The sequence below is a fragment of the Terrapene carolina genome, unplaced genomic scaffold (genome assembly GCF_002925995.2).
Source record: "Terrapene carolina triunguis isolate 2854851 unplaced genomic scaffold, T_m_triunguis-2.0 Scaffold714, whole genome shotgun sequence".
NCBI lineage: Eukaryota > Metazoa > Chordata > Testudines > Emydidae > Terrapene > Terrapene triunguis.
The window spans coordinates 9,772,789-9,797,059 of NW_020665065.1; the positions used below are offsets into that span (position 1 = coordinate 9,772,789).

The following is a 24,271-nucleotide window of genomic DNA, read 5'->3' on the forward strand; positions in this document are numbered from 1 at the left end:
TTCTCCACGCTGTTGGCCATATTGGCCCTCCAAGCCCTTTGTTCAAGATCCAATGCAGCACTGTCTTGCAGGAACTCACAGAATGCGTCCTCACTCATCCTCTTTTTCCTCCTCCTCATCAGAGTCTGGCATGCTGTGAGCGTGGAGGGGGCACCCCTCAAGGCTGGCACACCAGAAGCTGCTGATAAAAAACAGACAGATAGATGTACCATTGGATTTACAGTCACAACAGAAAGGAAAAAAGTTTCAAAATTCCCTCCCCTTATTCCAATAAATATTTTTTTTAAAAGAAATGCTTATATACACTTTGCCTTTGGAGTACTTCAGCACATCACTCTCCAGCCCCAGCCATGGTAAGTATGGGCTGCTGGGAGGAGGCAGGGAAATGGAATCTGTTGTATGAAGCTATAAAATTTCTCTACACTTCATGGGTACGGACATCAGGTAATGGCACTGAATACTGGCACGGTCTTCCACAGGCAGAGGTGATTTTAGCTGATATCTCATTCCTGAGCGTCACAAAGGCACAGAGAACACAGCTGCTACTGGCACACAAGGCTGCCTGGGCCCATAGGCCACTAGCCTATTTACTGCAATAGTGCTAGCCAAACTCATCGCAGAACGGCATGGGAAAACCTCCTACCATGGAGAAAGAAATCAGGCTGCCAACCCTAGAAACCTTTGAGAAAGGATTGCAAAGTATCGCCATTAAAGTTTCACGGAGATCTCTCAGGAGGATACAAGGGAAATCCCAATGCACATAATCAAAGTGTTCTGTGGGCCCCCACCTCCCAACTAAACCAACAGACAACGGGAAGCAGATGCCAACTCTACCTCTGTACCCCTACCTCATCTTCCACCAGAAATACAATGACAAGTCCTATACCTGTGTCTTGTTAACTTGGAGATGGGCAAGACACCATCTTTAAATGTAAAGATTGTAAGAAAAAGTGCATGCACACACTTACCTTACCCTTTATCAGGCTCATCTGTGCTTGCCTGGTGGAACTGACTAGATCGTGACAAAGTCTCAAACAGGTCCTGTCTTGGGGTATGGCAGGATTCCCCCACCACATCTCCCCCTTCCTTCTCACTTTTCGCAGCAGGGATCTCGGTCTCAGGCTCCTCCAAGGTATCCACAGTGCTCTACGGATCTCCACCAAGCATGGCATACAGTTCTGTGTACAAATGGCAGGTCTGTGGCAAAGAACCAGATCTATTTTTGCACTCCCTAGTCTTGTGTTAGGCCTGGAGAAGTTCCTTCGCTTTCACACAGCACTGCTGCTGATCCCCTGTCATACCCCTTTGTCTGCGTCCCCCATGCAATCTGCTCATAGATGTCCATGTTTTTACTTCTGGTCTGTAGCTGTGCTTGCACAGCATCTTCTCCCCATAGGCCCAGGAGATCCAATAATTCCCTGTCTACTCCAAGCAAGAGCATATCCAGTACTTATCTGCATGCATGAAGCTGGCATGATCAGTTGGGCAGTTGCACAAAACGAAGGTGAGCTGCTAGGTACGCTCACGAAGGTGGGCAATCAGGAAAAGGCATTTCAGACACACAGGAAGAAGAAAGGGACTGGCTTTTGGTCTCTGTGGCCTCTGGGCAGTGGAGTTTAAAATTATGACCAGAGCAGTCACTGTCACAGGGAATGGGGCGGTGTGGGACAAGCTGCTGGAAGACTGCTATGGTTGACCAAGGTTATGCAGTGTCTACACTTGCACTACATTAACCTCAGTTGGTCAACCATGTCTCTGCGCTGCAAATTCGAGGGGGTGGTTCAATCTACTGTATCACTGTACTGGGGCATTTACGCTGGCCAGAGAAAAAATTGAGCGTAGCGTAGTCTGTAGCTTGTGATGAGATATGTAATCTTCTATATTAGTAGTACCGAAACTGCAACACAGAGAGCAGCATTAACCACCTGTTAACCACCTAGAGGACATTGCTAATTCATATATAAATTCACAATTTCTAGTCATGTGGCAGGAAAATAAGTTGTAAGAAAATGATTCAAGTGGTAAATTTGGCCTCAATCTGTAGTTATAGGAAGTGCTTTACTAAGCCTCCAGAGCCACACTTTAGTCATTAAATATATTTTCTGTTATAAGCCCTCCATTAAACTTGGATAAATCATTCTAGTAATGTGATCATACTAGTTGAACAGGTCCAGGTGGCATAGTGGGTTAGTTAATGCACTCAGGCCTGATCCAATGAGGTGCTAAGTGCAATACTTTGCAAAGCTGGGACATAAACCATTAGCTTTTTGAACACATAGGTAGAAATCACTATTAAGCCACAAGCAAAATGAGTTTAGCAGTTGAATTCAAGTACACTGTGGATACTTACTCACATCACAAGACCACCACGCTGGCCAGCACAATGAGCAGCCTCTGCTCAAGCCAATCTTAAATCTAATAATCAGGACAGGATGGAGGTGTTCTGGAAATTAACTTGAGGCCTGTACCATGCCTAGTTTTACCCAGTGCTATTCATCCCTCATTATATTGGGCACTAAATTCACACAAAATATGTAAAAGACTATAGAATTTTAAAAGACAAATGATTCTATAAAATGATAAATTAGAAGGAAAAAAAATCTCTCGACTTTCATAATTACAGGCTACTGTTCCAGGACAATTAAACGTAGAAACACGGAAGCTATGTACCATAGTGAAATCATTCAATGGTTTCAAAACAGAGACAATTTCTCAAAAAAAATCCCACAAACTGTAAGGTGAGATCAGACATTACTCCAGAGGGAATTCTGTGCCAAAAAATTAAAAATTCTACCAAATTCTGCATATTTTATTTGTTAATAAATAAATGTGGAGGCTCCAGCATGACAGTGGGGAGCACAGGCCATTGGCTGCACAGAGATGGGAGATCACTCTGCAACCATCCCCCACCCGCCAGAGACACGGACTTGGCAGTGACGCTGCACCCAATCCTGACACAAGGCAGGGCTTGCCCCAGGAACACCACAGGGCCCTGCCCCTCCATGCCAGGAGTACCAAGGGAGAGAGACACATGGACAGAGCCTCGCACACCCAGCCCTGGTCCCCGATCCAGATGTGGGACAAACAGGCTTAGCCCGGCAGGATCCAAGTGTGGAGAGGCTTAGTGGGGGGGATCCAGATGTGGGGTGAGAGGGTTCTGTGTGGGGCAATCTGGGTGCAGGCAGCTCAGTCGCGAGTCCAGGTGCGGGGGGGGGGGCTGGATGCACAGGGGCTTGTTGGGGAGTTCCGTGTACAGGGGGAAATGGAATTCTGAAGGGGGAATCCAGGTGAAGGTGGTTGGGACTCAGCCAAGGAGGGGTGGGGGGAGATAGGGCAGGGGGGTCAGTGTGGGAGGCTCAGTGGAGGAGTCAGGTGCTGGAGGAGTGGGGCTTGGTGGGATGGAGGTTCAGGTGAGGGGGCTCATCAGGATGGTGCAGGTGCAGGGGGTGGGGCTCATAGGGTGAGGGTTCAAGTGCAGGGGGCTCAGCAGGGGCTGGTCTGTGTGTAGGGGAGAGGGACTCGGATTGGGGGCTCTAAGGGGTTGGTCTCGATATGGGGGGGGTCTGGATGCAAGGGGATTGAACAGACGGGGGAGCAGATCCCCACAGTGACCCCTTCCCCCACGACAATGGGAGCAGAACTTCCTGCAGCCAGGTGAGGTTCCTGAGGGTGGGTCTGACCCAGCCCTGGCCACTTCTTGCAGGAGGAGAAGTCGTCCTGTCCTCCCCTGCCTCCAGCCCAGCTGGGACTAGCAGCAGAGTCTGGCGCAGGGTAGGAGCCACCAGTCAGGGCATCCTCAGCCCCGCTCACTCACCCCCTCCCCCGTAGTGATTTACCTCTCCGCTGGCTGCTCCGGGCTGCTGGGGCAGGGTGTGTGACCACTCTTGCGGCTTCCTTTTATTTCCCCATCAGAAGTCATTTTTCTGCAGGGAAGCAAAGAAATCTGCAGGGGACATGAATTCTGCACGCATGCAGAGGCGCAATATTCCCTCAGGAGTACAACGTGAAATCTCTGTCCCGTCTGCAAGATGGATTTTTAACAATGAAGGATTGTGAACAGGTCTGTGAAATGCTTTTAAGAGACTGAAAGTCATTGAATGAACAATCCAACATATACGGCTCTGGGTTGACAATAGGTCAGCATAAAAAGGATCAGGAACTATATACACAACTCTAAATGAGGAACAAAATAGGGACCTATTTCACACTATGAATATACATAGGGCAAAAACATCGTCGTTCTGCTCTTTTTTGCTGAAATATAAAAATTGAAACACATTCGTACTTACATAGGACAGTAAAAAAACTGCATTTTTTTAAAATCACATGACATGGTTTATTAAATTTGTACAAGAGTATCTTCAAAGATTGAAACTTCAGAGAAAGCAATCATTTGCTAAATGTAAGCTTTAAAGGTAAAACAAGCATAAAAATGTCAAGGTATTTGCTTAAAATCACAAAACTCTCTACTACAGTAACCTAATCCACCTCAAATTCAAGTCTTTAGAACTGCTCTCCATGTGCTATAGGACAAAAATCACCAGTTCCTGTTATCCAAGCAATCAAGACCCAATTAAATCTACTCACCACTGCCCAGATTAGCCTGTTTTCTCCAACAGTCATGTAACCTCTCCCATTAGATAAATATCTACAAATTCAGTTGAGATTTATTTCTGGCTAATTCTTAGTTTATACTGAATTGTGATCTCCCCTAAGAACAAGCAAGAACAAGAAGATATTTCACAAAAACCCACTTTGAAACTATACTAAATTTAGAGAATATCAAATAAATATTTTAATGTATAGCATTTGAACATCACCAGGGATGAGGAGAGAGAGGAATGAGGGAAAGTATTATATGATGGGATGGCCACTGGATGCCAAGCTCTAAGTCCATTGGAAATGTTCATGAACAGCTAGGTACAAACTAAAAGCTTTTTATGGCATTGACCAGGTTTTGCACAAATCAGTTGAATTTGTGCAATAACCCATACACAACTTAATCCAGACTGCCAATGAAAAACTCCAAGTAGCAGTATTTTAAGGAGTAGGTATTATTTCCAAGAGACAAAATTCCCAGTGTTGAGTCCCAACTAAGCACTTTGTTTACTTGTTTACAAATATTCAGTAATGTGTTCCACAAGATCAGTAAATACATATACCACACATACTTTAAAAGCAATTAAGAAAACTAAAAATACAATTATGTCTTGATCAGATAATTCTGGGGTAAATTTCCGTTGGCCACCCATCCAGCACTAGATTAACTGTTGCTCTATTTGTGACAAACAGTTGGTATTCTCTAGAAGCTCCATAAAAGCAAACACGAAACAAACAACTACTGGGTGCATTCCACATGCAAAATCCACTGCATTAACAAGTCAAACTGGAAGAAAATGACACCAGTGTTTATGAAGCACGTCTTGCCTGGTCAGCACTCTCTTGGGCTGAAAGGAGGTGTCCATGACTGCAATGCAAAGCACCTTGTGGAAAGTCCCATATTTAGCTTAATATTTTCTGGGTACATCAAAAAGTGTTTGTATCAGCAGTTCTTCCAAAATCTCAATTCCCTACCAAAACAATGCAGACACAGAAAAGGATGTGCTAAGACCTGATCACTCCAAGTTGCATTAGTTTAACCAAAGTTATTCTTTTAAAGCGATTCAGTTAAGTCGTTGCAACTTGGTGCATGGGCATCATAAAAATCAATTTATACCTGTCTTATGTCAGTTCAGTTTCTTCCTATAAATTTAATTTTAAGCTAGTAAGTATGTCCACATCGGAGTTTGCACCAGTTTAGTGAAACCAATGCAAGTCTGAGTGCTGACAAGCACGAAGATTTTCAGCTACAAAATGCTAACAAATACCCTTATACATATTATTGCTAAAGCACCAATTATGAGAGGTATGAAAGAGCTAAGTGTTTCAAAGCTTTAGTATCTTCCTAACCTGCTACAGAATTACAACTAATCTCCAGTCAAGACTATCGCCAACTATGTTCAAAAGGACCACAGAGCTGTGTACATAGAGCAAGGTTCTGCTGATTGTATTTAAACAGGTGTTTTTTAAAAGTATTGTTGAATTTAACTATTGTGGAACTCCCACAGGAAAACAATGTAGAGAACAAAAAGAGTTACAGTCAACTTTGGCATTTTGGGTGGTACAGCATGTCCTTAAAAGAAAAGCAGCATGTAGCCAAAGATGATTCTGTACAACAACAAAAAAAGGTAACAAGACAACCAATTGCTGTACAGCAACTAGCTAAACTTCACTAGCTGTAGAGTCAAACCCAAACTTCTTGCATTTGTGCTTTGTTACCATGATTTATACTGGTCATTACCAACATGTTTTAAGAAAACCAAAAATATTTACTTTCATCTTAAATACTTATTCTCATCTTGTGCGTTAAGCGTTCATACCCCTTGGAAGAGAACTTTAGGGTCGAAAGACCAAACGGCAGTCTCTTGAGCAGGGGCTACTGTGTTCACAATTTATTGTGCCTGCCTTTTAGCACCCAGAAGTAGCTGTGCACACAAATCCCACCATATAGATAGAGCTAAGCACCTGATTTTGCAGACAAAAATCCACACAGGCTGAGCTCCATTTAAAAATCAAAAGCATGAATCAAATTCAGTTTGCTTTTCCCAACAGTTTGTCACATGCTTGATCACAAACAGAAGTTACTCTCAACAGTGGAGGATCAGAGTTTTTCCCCCCACTTTGTTTCCAGATGCCACTGTTTTTTCAGTATGCATTTGCAAAGAATTTCCCTGCCAACAACTGATTCTGCACAGCTACTCCTACTATATCCATTCACGAAAGAGCACTCTTTCAATTTAGACCAGGATGTACTTAAATTCGCTTAGCAACGGTGGCATGTACTATTATAAAGAGAACAGATACAACGTGAAATATTAACAGGAACCAAGAAGCCTAAAAAAATAATTTGTTTTGGCTTTTTTAAATGTGCTTTAGCTTGTGTGGCTGAAAATAATATATGCTTTGAATATATAAAACCTAAAAATAATGCAAAAGAGGACAACGCAATTTCTTTTAAAAACCACAGAAAGCAGTAATATACTGAAATACAGCAATTTTTCATACAGTATTCGTAATTACTTTATTACACCATGAAAGGGTAATCAGAATCCGAATGATCCAATAACCTTGGGGTGCTCGCTCTTAACTCCTTTACATCATTATTAACTATAAAACATAGGCTGGCTGGGTATGCCAGCTCTAATTACAATATTCTATTATTAAACATGCAGTTTAGAGACATTCCTCCTCATACACACAGTCAAACACACACAGTCTCTAAGGTGCCACAAGTACTCCTGTTCTTTTTGCGGATACAGACTAACACGGCTGCTACTCTGAAACACACACCAAAGATTACCTAAAAGCATTCAATTATTCAGTGGGAACTGCTGTATAAGAATCTATTCCCTACTCTACCCTCCAAGGAATAGCTTTATCATCAGGAAAGGGAAATCTGATTTTTGGCTCCTTTGTTAGATTTCAACAGGAAATGGAGCAAATACAGTATATATTTTGACTGGTTGTAAAAGTAAATTCTGCAGGGAATTGTTACTATATCAGATTTAAGGAAAGGGTGTTGTGTGTGTGTGTGTGTGTGTGTGTTTTTACTGCTTGAGGTTTATAGCCTGTTGCATTTTGGCTCAATCACTTTTATACTGTCTTGTAATACAACCACCTGCTGTGGAAACTCTTAGTCATCAGTCACAGACTAAAACCAAAAATCTTCACACTGTGGATAAATACAAATAAAGGAGTTCTCAGGTCCAACATGCGCTTGGGGGGAAAAAATATCTACTCTCTGCTGGGTTTCTACACTTTTCAAAGTGACAGTACCTATGAAAAAAGATGAGCTGACAACAACAAAGAAGCTGTGAACTTTCTCAGGGTCAAAGGAAGTAACATGCTGGTCCTATTTTAAGTAAATATATAATTTTCCTAGAACTGATTAGGGAGGTTTTAGTTCCCTAATCTAATCAGGAACAAAAGAATCCACAGCCACAACTTCAATACCAGATGTAGTAACCTTTGGCTGCTATCATTTTACCAGCTAGATGAATCATGGGAGAGACGATAATGTTTAATTTAGTGGCTAAAATACACCCCTCAAACCAAAGGCCAAAACCTTCCACACAAGAGGGAAAAAAATACCACTCATTTAGTGTTATAAACTCTAACAATGCCTTCATTTTTAACATTCTTGCAGAGTATTCAATTTTCCAGACTTCAGGTGCTGCTATATGACATGTAATATTGAAAAACTACAACTTTACCTCTCAAGAGTATTCTGATCTCGACAAAAAAAGGTGTCTGTTTTACAAAGTAATCACTATGTCAAACTAGGGCTGTCTTTATGTTGTTTAATGAAGGATATAAGTCTGAAACACACGAATTTAAAATAAAGCTCTGCATTACTAGGTAGAAATGCTGCAACAGACCTAGATTAGGATTAGTTAGTTTTGAAAAATTGTGTTTCCCTTCCCTGTCACATAGCATAGCAGACCTTATCTTACCTTTTGAAAAAGGAACATGAAAAGCTGAAAATATCTAACTATTAAAACAGTTCAGGTTTGCTGTGTAGAACTTTAGATTGTTGCCTCTGAATTATATCCATTTTCACAGAAGAGCTTAATCGCACTGAATCATTCCTCTGAAATTTGCACTGTTATTTCCCCCTTGAGGAACTGTGCAGTCGCATTGCTAATGCGAAATTTACAGCCCTCATTTCCCCCGTGCTTTTGCTAACAGTAGGAAAAGCCAGAATTCTAACCCTGCTGTCATATGAGAAATGTATAGTTATAATAAACAAAATTCACACATCACAGTCAAATATTATTTATCCCAGTAACCAAATGTTTGTGCAATCACCTGGGCTTTTTGTTGGCAGAGCTGCATAAAAGTTTCCTAAAGAAGCCCAGCTTGTTTTAATCATTTACATTTTTCAACATTACTTGTTCTTGCTTTGCATTCAAAGGTCAAAACTCAAACTGCTACCTCAGGCAAACTTGGGAACAAATACTAATTGTTGTGAGCTCTTTCAGTGAGAACTTAACCTTTACTATCATTCAACCTCTGTTACAAAAGGATTCACTGATAAACTTTCAAACAGACATAAAAGGGCAAAGATAAATGAGATCCAGTTCACACTACCGTTTGTATGTCATATGAGTCCAACACAGTTTTCCTGACTAGCACCAATATTTGCCTTAAGATCCATGTTATAAAACAGTGTTGCATGTTTCATAAATGTCAGGAAATACTAGAACGTTTGTCTATAGGCTAGTGTGGCTTGCAGAGTTCTTGAGGAGGAAAGGGGGGCGGAGGGGGAGAGCCTCATCCATGCTGGCCAGGGAACCATATTAGAACCTTAAAACATGGTTATTCCACTGTGGCATGGTTGTAACCTTAGTGAGACTCCAGATCAGACACTATAGCAAAAAAATATATATATATACACACACACACACACACACATATATATATATATACACACACACACACACACACTTTATATGGAATTTTGAATATGTATATTCCTAGAAAGACTTTCAAACAAGTAATATTTGGTGTTTCAGAAGCAGGAAGAAAACCTGTTGAAGAGCTGACGATTTTTAAGAAAGGATAAATTCACTTGAGAAAGATGGTTGTGTTTTTTCTAAGGGGGAGGGGTTGGAATGTAGGTTTTCTAAACAAGAATGTAGCCATTCAGGGTTTAGGAAATATAAGCAAAGTTCTTATTGAGAATGGATAACTTCACAACACAAAGGCACCTTAAATATCTTGAATACATACCGTTACTAAGCTATCAGAGATTCTTTTGAACTAGTATTTATTGAAGAGCAGTTTACCATGTAAGGGACTAGTCTTTAAAAACTTGTCAGGGCTCAAAACAAGTTATGGACTTAGAACACTGCCGCTTCTATCGCCCATTTTAAAGTTAGTAGATAACGCGATCGGTCAGGAGCAAATAATGCTTTTTACAGTGTTCATAGCTGTATCTGGAGGCTTTTGACAAATACTTCATCAAATATGCAGGCCACATTATTTTATTTTTTAAACAGACCAATACATTTTATTGCTTGTATGGAATATTGGTGAAAAGAACTGACCCAGGTTCAACCTCTGGTTACCTGGGATATTTACACATCAGTGTTGAAGATTAAATAATAGTGGCCCTAGATAGGGCTTTATGTCCCAGATATGACAAGTTTCACTCATTTTAATTCTTTTTCTAACTACTGTGCAACTATCCATTTTCCTGCTTCATTGTCTTAAGGGTACATCTTCACTGAAGGTCTACAAAACTATATCTGAGTTACTGTGTCATCCCTGGTACTGCACTCACCGATGAGATTGGGACTTCTAGGGAGCATATTCCGAGGTCCTTTTGCTGCAGGAAGTTGAGACACTGATTCTTTCCCAGTGATTTGTGGGACAACTTGTCTGTCCTTCTGGGCCCACAGAGGGAACTGGTGAACTATGAGCACTCAAATAATTTAGCCAGCCTCCTCGCTGCAGAGTAGGCAGGTTATGAGCCTACTGAAAACCTCATTCGGCATTTAGTCTCTAGCCCAAGGGTTCTCAAACTGGGGGTCAGGACCCCTCAGGCGGTCACGAGGTTATTACATGGGGGGTCGCAAGCTGTCAACCTCCACTCTAAACCCTGTTTTGCCTCCAGCATTTATAATGGTGTTAAATATATTAAAAGAACAGGAGTACTTGTGGCACCTTAGAGACTAACAAATTAACACGGCTGCTACTCTGAAATATATTAAAAGGGTTTTTAATTAGTAGGGGGGGGGGTCGCACTCAGAGGCTTGCTATGTGAAAGGGATTATCAGTAAAAAAGTTTGAGAGCCACTGCTATAGCCTCAGATGAGCCACCTGTGGAATTGCAATTTGGTCAGCTCTAACTTAGCAGCTGCCTCCTGGGAATAAAGGCCTGGCTGGTGTCCCAACACTGGGACAATTCCACCTGTACCCTCCTCTTTCTGCTTAAAAGGCTCAATGTGCAAAGTTCTCAGATCCTCTACTGATTTCCCTTTAGGGAATACAAATATTTCCCCTTAGAGAAATATTGCAAATACAAGCTCCCAAGTTGATTTTTATCCATTTTGTCCAGTGATTAACCAGCTCATTTTCCTCCTTCCTTCTTGTATTTTCCCTAACCTGAAATAAACAGAAAATAATAAATTGTAAGCTTGTACTTTGCTCTGTCACTTTTGAATCTCTTAGGGTTTGTTCAGCAAGTATTTGGAGTGTGAACCTCAGTTTGCTGATACTGGGATGCAACTCCTGCAGCAACTATGCCACTGTGGCATTTTGGGGACTACCCAGACCAGTAAGGGATCCTGTCACCACCTGCCCTGTAAATCTTAGTGGCCTTTGTGCTGTGCATATATGGTTCAATTCCCCAGTAGCCAGCCTACAAGCATCAGGTCTCACCCTGGTTCTCGATAGTTACTCCTTGCAGGGTGACACCAACGGCCCTTCCAGTCCCGAGTCTCTCCAAATACGCCCTCCGTGAGTTCTTAATTACCAGAGACTTGGACCGTTTCCCTCTGGTTCATCACCTGCAAAGATGTGAAACCCACTTCCGAGATATCAGCCTACTTTGTCCCCCACCCTCCATAGTTTACACACCAGAGACCTGCTTGTGGGAAAAATAAAATAAAAAGTTTCTTTACTAGAAAAATCAGATTCAAAAATAAAATAGTAAGGGAAATAAAAAAAATATACAGGTTACAGAGAAACCCAAAAACGCAGCCTCAGGTTTTATGCTCTATTAGATAAAATCCCTTTTCTAAGGCAAGTTATCTATTGCCTTAAGTCAATTTCTCAGCATACCCCTGAGCTACAGGAGGGGGACTGAGCCTTCACAGACAGCCTCCAATTATGAGGCTGTCCCTCAAGGTCTAGATAAAAAAAAAAGCTTAAATCAGTCCCGAGCTTGTTTTTAAAAGGCTCCCCACCCCACCCCAGTCCATGGTGACTCATGTTTATTCAGAGTGGGGAAATTCCCTCTTGACTTGATAGCCAGGGATGTCTCAATGTCTTTCCATTAACTCTATTGGTCCATCACTGTATTTTCCTGGGCAGGACGGTGGATCATTACTTGAAGCTGGTTTCACATGAACACCTGGCTAGAGTTGCCTGTTCTCGCTAACTACTCAACGCCCTGTTGTGAGGTGTAGTTGTAGTAGAGATTATGAACACAGTTTTCTACATACACAAACATAGATTCATAACCACAGTCTATATACATCTTATGATGGCAACGAAGTTCAGAACATTACAAGGGTTCATAAAAGACTTGATATACTTTTATAGTACAGTAATACAGTATACAATCAGTTGCTTTAACTGCTTGTTTGGGGGGTTTAAATCTTCTGTCCTCCACTTGAGGTATCTGGACCATCACTGTCGCACAGGCCATCTGAACAGGGGTTACAGCACCAAACGTAGGTGAGAAGATTGTGAGTGTGAACAGGAGGGAAATTAGGAACAACACACGAGTAAAAGCCCTTAGTATTTTGGTGAACATTCATTATTTCTCCAAAATGTTAATGGACCATAGCCTCACTACACATTCAGCTCTACCACCTGCATTTTCACCCTATTTGCTATCAGTTAATTGGGTCTGAGATAAAGGCACCACATTAGATGTATGTATAAACAGATTTCACACGTTTGCTTTTACTGACTGTTCTTCCTGCTTCCGATTCAGCCTACATACTCTTATCACCACAAACTGCTCTCAGTTCCAGGAACATTCTGCCAAATACAAGAACTAACGTGTGCTCTGACCAATCAAAAAAAGATGGCTTAGGCCTGGTCTATACTAAAAAGTTAGGTCAACCCAGCTACATTGCTCAGGGTTGTGAAAAATCCACACCCCTAATGGCATAGTTAAACCGATCTAACTCCAGGTGTAGACAGCATTTGATTGATTTAAGAATTCTTCTGTGGATTTAGCTACCAACTCTCAAGGGAGATGGATTACCTATATCAACGGAAAAACTCCTCCCATCGACATAGGTAATAATGTTTTCACCCCTTGGCTCACATCTACATGGGAGTGCTACAGCGACAGGGCTGCAGCACTGCAGCTGTGCCACTGTAGCATTTCAAGTGTAGACAAGCCCTTAGTAAAAAACACACTGGGTTCACTGAAGAAGCAATGCATTGCCTGTGAGGGGCAACATATTTAAAGCATGATTGACAAACCTCATATCCTTGTTGTACTGCCCCCATTTAAGAATCTGCTAAAAGAACCCAAGCAAGTAATTTAACAGTAGACCGAGACGGTGTTTCTACACACAAGATCATGCTACACCTAAATCTACACAATCACTTTAGATCCTGAACATAATCCATAATGAAATTAAGTTACTGAGTCAGATCCACAGCTGATGTAAACTAAGGCTATGTCTACACTACAGAATTAGGTCGGATTTATAGAAGCCGGTTTTATAGAAACCGGTTGTATGCAGCCGATTGTGTGTGTCCCCACCTAAAATGCTCTAAGTGCATGAAGTCGGCGGACCGCGTCCACAGTACCGAGGCTAGCGTCGACTTCCGGCGCATTGCACTATGGTACCTATCCCACAGTTCCCGGAGCCTCCGGCGCCCATTGGAATTATGGGTTGAGATCGCAATGCCCGGATGATGCAAAGCAGTGCCGCGAGGGGTTCTGGGTACATTGCGTCAGGCCCCTCCCCCGCCGTCACAGCAACGGCAGACAATAGATTCGCGCCTTTTTACCTGGGTTACCTGTGCAGACAACATACCACGCCAAGCATTGAGCCCGCTCAGCTCAGCTCACCGTCACCATATCTCTTCCGGGTGCCGGCAAACGTGGGACTGCATTGCTAAACAGCAGCAGCAGCTTACTGCCTTTTGGCGGTAGACGGTGCAGCATGACTGGTAGCCTTCATTGGCGATCTGGGTGCTGGCAGCTGTGGGGCTGGCAGCCGTAGGGCTGCATTGCACCAGCCCCTTGCCTTTTGGTAGAAGATGGTATATTACAACTGGTAACCGTCGTCATCGTACTGCAGTGGCTGTCGATCATGGGCACCCGGGCAGACAATGATGGTTATCAGTCGTAGTATGCTATTTTCTGCCAAGTGCCCAATATTGTCTGCTAAGCACCCAGAAGAGGCCGAGGGCTATCTGGGTGCTGGCAGACATGGGGCTGGCAGCCGTGGGGCTGCATTGCACCAGCCCCCTTGCCTTGATGATGATGGTTATCAGATGTATTATTCGCAGGATGGGGCAACATTGCTATACAGCAGCAACCCCTTGCCTTTTGGGCAGAAGATAGTATATTACGACTGGTATCCATCGTTGTCATACTGCAGTGGGCATCAGATCGTGCAATAGACCTGAAGGCTTACTGCCAAGCGCCCAGTATTTGCTGCCAAGCACCCAGAAAATGCCAAGGGCTATCAGTCATGCTGCGCCGTCGTCTTAAGATGTAAAAAATAGATTTATTCTCCATTCATTTGCTTCCCCCCTCCCTCCTGCTAAACCCAGGCTTTTGAGTTCAATCTTTGGGGGGGGGGCATTCTGTGTGACAGTTGTTTGTGTTTCTCCCTGATGCAAAGCCACCTTTCTTGATTTTAATTCCCTGTACCTGTACGCGGTGTCACTCGCCCCTCCCTCCCTCTCTCCCTCCCTCCCTTCTTCCCCTGGTCCGTCAGATACTACTTTCGCGCCTTTTTTCAGACCAGACGCCATAGCCAGCACTGGGATCATGGAGCCCGCTCAGATCACCGCGGCAATTCTGAGCACTATGAACACCACGCGCATTGTCCTGGAAAACATGCAGAGCCTCCTGGACATGCCAAAGCCAAACCAGGACCAGCTGAGGAGGAGGCGATTGCAGCGCGGCGACGATAGTGATGAGGAAATTGACATGGACCTCTCACAAGGCACAGGCCCCAGCAATGTGGAAATCTTGGTGTTACTGGGGCAGGTTCATGCCGTGGACCGCCGATTCTGGGCCCGGGAAACAAGCACAGAGTGGTGGGACCGCATCGTGTTGCAGGTCTGGGACGATGCCCAGTGGCTGCGAAACTTTCGCATGCGTAAGGGCACTTTCATGGAACTTTGTGACTTGCTTTCCCCTGCCCTGAAGCGCCAGAATACCAGGATGAGAGCAGCCCTCACAGTGGAGAAGCGAGTGGCGATAGCCCTGTGGAAGCTTGCAACGCCAGACAGCTACCGGTCAGTCGGGAATCAATTTGGAGTGGGCAAATCTACTGTGGGGGCTGCTGTGATCCAAGTTGCCAGGGCAATGAGAGACCTGGTGATATCAAGGGTAGTGACTCTGGGAAACGTGCAGACCATAGTGGATGGCTTTGCTGCAATGGGATTCCCAAACTGTGGTGGGGCGATAGACGGAACCCATATCCCTATCTTGGCACCGGCGCACCAAGCCACCGACTACATAAACCGCAAGGGGTACTTTTCAATGCTGCTGCAAGCCCTGGTGGATCACAAGGGACGTTTCACCGACATCAACGTGGGCTGGCCGGGAAGAGTACATGATGCTCGCGTCTTCAGGCAGTCTCTTCTGTTTCGAAAGCTGGAGGAAGGGACTTTCTTCCCAGACCAGAAAATAACAGTTGGGGATGTTGAAATGCCTATCGTGATCCTTGGGGACCCAGCCTACCCCTTAATGCCATGGCTCATGAAGCCATACACAGGCAGCCTGGACAGCAGTCAGGACCTGTTCAACTACAGGCTGAGCAAGTGCCGAATGGTGGTGGAATGTGCATTTGGCCGTTTAAAAGCGCGCTGGCGCAGCTTACTGACTCGCTCAGACCTTAACGAAAAGAATCTCCCCATTGTTATTGCTACTTGCTGTGCGCTCCACAATATATGTGAAAGTAAGGGGGAGACATTTATGGCGGGGTGGGAGGTTGAGGCAAATCGCCTGGCCGCTGATTACGCGCAGCCAGACACCAGGGCGGTTAGAGGAGCACAGCAGGGCGCGGTGCGCATCAGAGAAGCGTTGAAAACCAGTTTTGTGACTGGCCAGGCTACGGAGTGAAACTTCTGTTTGTTGCTCCTTGATGAACCCTCTGCCCCTCCCCCACCACCCTGTTAACTCTACTTCCCTGCAAACCAACCACCCCACCCTCCCCTACTACCCTCCCCCCTTCGAGCACCACTTGCAGAGGCAATAAAGTCATTGTTGCTTCACATTCATGCATTCTTTATTAATTCAGCACACAACTAGGGGGATAATTGGAAAGGTAGCCCGGGATGGGTGGGGGAGGAGGGAAGGAAAAGGACACACTCCAATTTAAAACTTTAAAACTTATTGCTATGGAAATCATCTAGGGTGGAGTGAGTGGGTGGCCGAAGGCCCCCCCACCGTGTTCTTGGGCGTCTGGGTGAGGAGGCAATGGGACTTGGGGAGGATGGCTGCTGGTTACAGAGGGGCTGTAGCGGCGGTCTCTGCTCCTGCTGCCTTTCCTGCAGCTCAACCATACGCAGGAGCATATCACTTTGATGCTCCAGCAGCCGGAGCATCGACTCTTGCTTTCTGATTACAAGTTGACGCCACCTCTCCTCTTCAGCCCGCGTTTCAGCACGCAACTTCTCCTCTTCAGCACGCCACCTCTCCTCTCGCTCATATTGGGCTTTTTTAAAATCAGTCATTGACTGCCTCCACGCATTCAGCTGTGCTCTGTCAGCGTGGGAGGCAGTCTGAAGTTCAGTAAACATTTCGTCACGCGTCCTTCGCTTCCTTCTTCGAATATTCACTAGCCTCTGCGAAGGAGTAAGATTTGCAGCTGGTGGAGAAGGGAGAGGTTGTTAAAAAAGATACATTTTAGAGAACAATGGGTAGACTCTTTCACGTTAGATTTTGCTGTTCACAACATCACACAGCACATGTGCTTTCGTTACAAGGTCGCATTTTTCCTCTTATATTGAGAGTCTCCTGGTTTGGTGTGAGAGATCACTCACGCAGTGCCAGGACACAGATTTCAGCTTGCAGGCAGCCATGGTAAGACATATAGTCTTTGGGCTTTTTTAACCTTCTTAACATGTGGGGATGGTTTCAAACAGTTCTGCCCTCATTTCCCATACCAAGCACCCGTGCCATTTAAAATGGGTTTGCAATGTAAAAGGAGGGGCTGCGATTTCAGGTTTAACATGCAGCACAAACCCAACTAACTCCCCTCCCCCTCACACCCAATTCTCTGGGATGGTCACTTCAACCCTCCCCCCCACCGCGTGGTTAACAGCGGGGAATATTTCTGTTCAGCAGACCAGGAAGGGGCACCTCTGAATGTCCCCTTAATAAAATTGCCCCATTTTAACCAGGTGACCGTGAATGATATCACTCTCCTGAGGATAACAAAGAGTGATAAGGAATGGATGTTGTCTGCATGCCAGCAAACACCGGGACCATACGCTGCCATGCTTTGTTATGCAATGATTCCAGACTACGTGCTACTGGCCTGGCGTGGTAAAGTGTCCTACCATGGCGGACGGGATAAGGCAGCCCTCCCCAGAAACCTTTTGCAAAGGCTTTGGGATTACATGAAGGAGAGCTTTCTAGAGATGTCCCTGGAGGATTTCCGCTCCATCCCCATACACGTTAACAGACTTTTCCAGTAGCTGTACTGGCCGCGATTGCCAGGGCAAATTAATCATTAATCATTAAACACGCTTGTTTTTAAGCCATGTGTAATATTTACAAAGGTACACTCACCAGAGGTCCCCTGTGTGCCCTCAGGGTCTTGGGTCAGTTCGGGGGTTACTGTTTCCAGGTCCAGGGTGACAAACATATCCTGGCTGTTGGGGTAACTGGTTTCTCCGCTTCCTTGCTGCTGTGAGCTATCTATGTTCTCTCCATCCTCATCTTCCTCGTCCGCCGAACCCGCTTCCCCGTTTGCAGAGAGGGACTCATAGAACACGCTTGGGCTAGTGGTGGCTGCACCCCCTAGAATGGCATGCAGCTCCGCGTAGTAGCGGCATGTTTGCGGCTCTGCCCCGGACCTTCCGTTTGCGTCTCTGACTTTGTGGTAGGCTTGCCTTAGCTCCTTAATTTTCACGCGGCACTGCCGCGCGTCCCTGTTATGGCCTCTGTCCTTCATGGCCTTGGAGATCTTTTCTAATGTTTTGCCGTTTCTTTTACTGTTTCGGAGTTCGGCGAGCACTGCTTCATCTCCCCAGATGGCGATCAGATCCTGTACCTCCCGTTCGGTCCAGGCTGGAGCTCTTCTGCGATCCTGGGACTGGGACTGGGACTCCATCACGGTTACCTGTGCTGATGGGCTCTGCATGGTCACCTGTGCTCTCCACGCTGAGCAAACAGGAAATGAAATTCAAACGTTCGCGGGGCTTTTCCTGTCTACCTGGCCAGTGCATCTGAGATGAGAGTGCTGTCCAGAGCGGTCACAATGAAGCACTGTGGGATAGCTCCCGGAGGCCAGTAATGTCGAATTCCGTCCACACTAGCCCAATTCCGACCCCCTAAGGTCGATTTTATCGCTAATCCCCTTGTCGAGGTGGTGTTAGGAAACCGGTTTAAAGGGCCCTTTAAGTCGACAGAAAGGGCTTCGTAGTGTAAACGTGTCCAGGCTTAAGTCGATTTAACGCTGCTAAAGTCGACCTAAACTCGTAGTGTAGACCAGGCCTAAGGTAACCCTATTGGGTTCATGGAGCTGTGACAATTTACACCAGTTGAGGACTTGGCCCTTTTAATCCAAACTGCATACAGCCTCTACAGTTTAAGGATAGTGCATTCTCCATCTTTATACAGATATGGCTTGAAAGGATTCTTTAACAGTGTAGAATATTTGCCTCAGTAGTAATTCATCCACAGTACAAAACCACTGACCTTCTGTGACATTACAAAAATAGATAGTTCCTTCTTGATACTCTTAAGCAACACAATAGCTAGCATAACCCTTTGACCCCAAAACAGGCAGGTTTATGAGAAGTCTATTAATACCTGGCTTCTTGTTTTCTTTCCTCCCCCGCCACCCCAAACCAAAACAAAAGGTCTCTCACAAATGAGCTATTAGCTACTGATACTATGAAACAAAAGGCTGTCTTGTCCCATCACATGAATAAAAATGAGCAAGGAAGGGGTTAGAGGATCCACCAAGCAATTCTTTACAACCTCTAGTGTATGATACTCTACACTGCAGAAGGAAGTCAATGCATTCTGACATAACAGCTGTACACAGTTACACTAATTAAAATAAAAAACGAGTCTACATAATATACAAGCTATTTACTGAACTTCAGTGAAAGTTGAAAGAACAATATCTTTAAAGATGGATAATTTAAGAACAAGTTGACTAGTTATACTAAAGCCAACAGCATAAAGAAGATATGCAAGTATTTGAGAAACAGTCACAGCTATTTAAAGTAAAACAAAAAAAACACTATCTACTATAAAAAACACACAAAGGAAGTGGGATAGATTACGTCAGCCCTTGCCTCAATTCATAAATCCTAACCACAAGACAAGAGAAATTCTAAACTGCCTTTCACTGGAAACTGCTTAAAGTGAATACATGCAGTTTAAGTCTTAAAATATGCTATTGAACAGCACTCGCTGATGCATCACTTTCAACAGCCACAGGGGGAAAAAAATGGTGTAATCCTAGTCAATTCTATCATGCAGCCAGATCAAATAACATTTCAAAAACTGGCTGCCAAGCACCCAGCCTGCCAGAGTACAATAAGCACTTGAGTGTGCTGGACTCAAAACCACCTTTCACTGCTCCCAGAGATCTTTATAACATAGTTTAAACACTACTAAATTACAGGGTTGGAAAAAAACAAAAAAGCTTTTAAATGTTGCTCCCACACAATTCTTCAACTTGCTGTAAAGCATCTAAAATGTCTGCCTTGTGCTATTTTACTAGGCAATATAGCTATTCAAACATGTGCCTTTAAGAACAAAAATCTGACAAAAATGCAGATTGCGCTGCAAGTCTGGAACTAATTGCCCACAGATCAATGGCTTTACATTGAAATAACGTTGCCCTGTCTGTAGGGTTTTAAATCCTATTTACTTTAATTTTGAGTTCCCAGAAGGAATCCTTTGCTAGAATGTAGAATATTTAAATTTAGACTCCAGGAATTAAGGGTCACATTTCTGTTCTCAACTTTTACATATTTTACAAGTCTTAAAAAATCTGACTAATTTTAAATTAAAAATTAGTCTCCTTGTCAACTGCCATTTTCATTCACATACAATTAAAAAAGAACCCCATATGGCTGAAAGGAAGCCATCCAGTCACACAATACCCCATGCAGTGTAATGCCACATGTACTCAAGAAAGGCTTAAAAACGGATTGTAAAACCAAGTAGAGCTGGTTTCTTTCTCAAGAAACAGAAAGTGGTCAAGCAGGTCTCCCTGTCACTTCATCTAAGAACAGCGTTTGAGCAAACATTATAAAAGAACCTTACACCAACCACTGTACCAATTAAAATTTAAAAGGCATTCCAAGACACTCCTGCACCTTAGCAAGTGGAATGGAAGTGGATTTTCAACCAAGCAAGGAAACTTCATTCTTCACCTCACTTGCATAAAATAGTTTAGACTCAAAATGTTTGCTCTGTTTAGCTAACTTTGTTAGATTAAAAACATACAAAGCAAAACATTCACCTGAGAAAGAGAAACCTGTGGCCTTAAAACACTCTGAGCTTGCATTCTGGGCCAGTAAAAGCTATCACATCACATACCGCGTTGATCCAACTTTCCTTGAAAATCTGGAATATCCGGGAGGGGAAAAATAAATGAATAAAGTCAAGAGTTTCTCTATCCAGATGTTTTTTGTTGTACAGTGAGTGGTTTATTATCATCATTATTCTATTTTAAGACTAGTAGGGTGACCATCTCAACATTCTCCTCTGAACAGAACTTCATTTGGTGTAGTGCCTTTCATGTACCGTTAACTATAGTTACAGAGTTAAGCAATAAATAATCCAGTGTGTAAACCCACTCTCTGGACTCACACCCGTAGCATGACCTGCAGCAGATCTGACTTGCTTCAACTATAGCCCACTTTCAGGAGTCAAAAGCTGCAGCCCTAGCATCCAAGGACTTCAGCCAGGACAGGGTGCAAGGTTCCTGTCCATCTCAGCAGCCACACACGACAGCCCATTTCCCCCCCCCCCCCCGCCTCCTTTGCGCTGCACACTCACCCAGCCAGCCTTGGGCTTTAAGCTTTGCAGTTCCTGGAGGAGCCGGACAAACACAACTTGTCTGCAATCCTAGCAGCGGCTACAGACTGACCCCTGCGGACTTTGTGTTTCTTCTCCGGAGCCTGCAGGAAGGGGGCTGCTGCGGTGTCCAACAACATGCAGGACCATGCAAGGCCCATGGAGGAGAAGAGGGAGGGAAGGAAGGCAGGTAGGAAAGGGGGAAGGATAGGGAGGGAAAGGAGGAAGGCGGGGGGGGGGGGGAGAAGAGGAGAAATGCACTTGGTGAACAAAAGGAGGCCCCCTCTTCTTTACAGCAGAGTAGCTGGGCCAGGCGGAGGAGAGAGCAGCATTGCCCGAGTTGGAGCCTGCCTGCCCGCCCTGGGTGCACGGCCAGAAGCCCCCTGGCTTGCTGCAGTTGGCTCCCCCTCAGCACATGCACACTGTACTGCTGCTCCCCCTCTCGCAGGCTCCGAGTCCTCAGCTGTTCGGCTGCAGACACTTCCACATGCCTCTGTGACCCAGTCTCTTTTCTTTTACCCAGACACCAGGAGGAGGAAAAAAAGAGACAGAAGCACAGCCTCCAAAAGACAACAGGCGGTGGAGAGGAAAACCCGGAGCGGAGTCCGGCAGCAGCAGCTCTGGCCATGCACAGGCACAGGCAGGCTCTGCTGCTTATCCCTCCAGTGCAAATTACACCACGAAACAGGCTGAACACACACACATTCCAGTCTCAGGCAGTGTTTGATGCTTAACACTTCAATACACAGATTCAGCTCTCTGTTCTGTCTTTGGTGGTGGTGCCTGTCCTCCTCCTGGCCACACTCTCCGCCTGCCTCTCACACACACACACACACGACTCAGTTCTCCATGCTACTTGTGCTGCTCTCTATACATCTTTGGCCATATACGCGCGCACGCACGCACCTCCACTCTCCTTCTGGCTGATGCTGTTGCCTATCCTTTCCCTCCTCCCCACTCAGCCCAGCCGGAACCGAGCTGTGTGATTGATGGCAGCTCTTTAATAGCGTGGTCAGCTAGAAAATGCATCTGCAAGCAAGATATTAAAGAGGCAAAGCATCCCCGGGAGTGATCAGCGGCTCACATCCTAGAGCTGCAGCCAGGAATATTAATGAAACAAACCTCCTTACATCTACAAATGCAGATCAAAACACAGGGGGTGGGAAAAAATGCAGATAAAAAAATAGAGGGGTGGAGGGAAGCACACACAGAGCATTTGTTCCAATGATGGATAAGAGAGAGACGCCTCTCTGGTGTCACATTAGAGACATTTCTATACAAGGATTTTGTTGTAGTTTATTCAACCAGTAAGCCATTTTGTTAAAATCCTCTCCAACCCCCACTCCCCTTTTTCATAAGAGACTAAAGCTACATCTGCTAAGCAAGGCACCTTTTAAATTTGATTTGATTGAAATTAATCTAATAATGAAGAAATAAATACACACTCCTACCATGCAGCTTTAAACAACGTGATACTTAGCTGCCAGCTTCAAGTATCACCCCCCACTCCCGCTTAATGCGATAATAAAATCTCGCAGCTGCCTAAAATGACCAACTTCATTTTGGAGCACAGCCCTTTAGATCTCTAGTTCAGAATAAAATGTACCACTACCAAAAAAAAGTTGTTTATGCAGTCCATGAATGGTGGCAATACACAACATCTTTTCTGTCAAATAAATAAAGGGCTTAGCTATATAGTAATGATGTTTTATCTTTAACTAAATGACTGACGCATACACCTCAGTACTGCTTTAAAACCCCCACACACCAAAAAAAAAAAAAAAAAAAAAAAATAGATGTCAAACCAAAGTTCATGATTCCTTTTTTCTATATCAAGTCCCCATGAATGTCAAGTATTGTCCCCGGCCTTGTTTTTCCCCCAGATATTGTACATTGTGTTCTGATTTGTATTTTTTCCATAGGCATTTATATGGTGTTCATCACTGTAGGGTCCAAGTCTTTCTCAAGATAAAAATGTACAACCTTATAATTTTAAATTCTGTCCTTGCTGGAAATAGCTTCCTAAACCACCAACACAGCTAATGCACAAATAGCTGATGAAGTATAACACCCTTGCCACCCTGAAAGGCTGCTGTGATCAATACAAATTGAAGGTGGCGTGTAGTGCAAGGTTGGCTCTGTTGCAAGATCCATTGTACATTAGCTTCTCAACAGGAGCCCATCCTAGGGGGAAATGTGCTGCTTGAAAATAAACTTCATAACCAAGTGGCTTTGTGATAACTCCACACCCATCAGAGCTGAAATCAATCCACAAGTACAAAGCAACCACACTGCATTCATTCTCACTTCAATTTTCTGATCAAGTATGGCCGGATACATGGCAAACCATGGGAAGTAGCTTATTTCTCCAGTGCCCACTTAAGAAAATGTTTGCTTTCAAATGACATCCAAAAGAGTTTTCTTGCAGTAAGCTAACGCTAAGTTCCATTTACATGAAATATGTCCCATTTAGCTGGATTTTCAAAGGCACCTATGTGATTTAGGTGCAGGAATTCCGATCACTTAGGCACCTTTGAAAATCTTTTAAGGCATTTTGGAATCAGTTTTCATGAAAGATGCCAAACAAAACAGTAATAACATGGTCCAGTGAGAAGAGCAAGATAGGACAATTGGGTTGTATTCCTGACTCAGCCAGATTTACTGTGGGATCTTGGAACAAGTCTTAACCTCACCGTGCCTCAGTTACCCCATCTATAAAATGGATCTAGTAATTTCCATTTGTACATCAGATATCTTTGGCTGACAGGAGTTAACTATGTTCCAAGTATTAACAAGTTTCACAAACTAACTGACCAATGCTCATTACATCCCTGTGAGTGAGGGAAGCATTATCTCCATTTTACAGATGGACAAATGGAACTGCTTGCGAAGGATCACGTACAGTGATCAGAGCACTTACCTTCATGGCAATTGTTTCATTTGTGAAAAATTGATCTGAGAATTAAACTTATAACAACCCAAACACTATTTTGTAGTAGGTGCTGCCTCTCTTCTTCATATTCCCCC

The 24,271-nt window shown here is 44.1% G+C and overlaps 1 protein-coding gene across 1 annotated transcript in view; it reads right to left on the reverse strand.

Moving 5' to 3' along the window:
- RERE (arginine-glutamic acid dipeptide repeats) overlaps window positions 1-21,749 on the reverse strand; it is a 312,871-nt gene extending 291,122 nt beyond the window's left edge. The window contains exon 1 of the mRNA XM_026659899.1: window positions 21,227-21,749. The gene's annotated coding sequence lies outside the window, so the exon portion shown is untranslated. The remainder of the gene's footprint in view (window positions 1-21,226) is intronic.
- Between the last annotated feature and the right edge of the window lie 2,522 nt (window positions 21,750-24,271).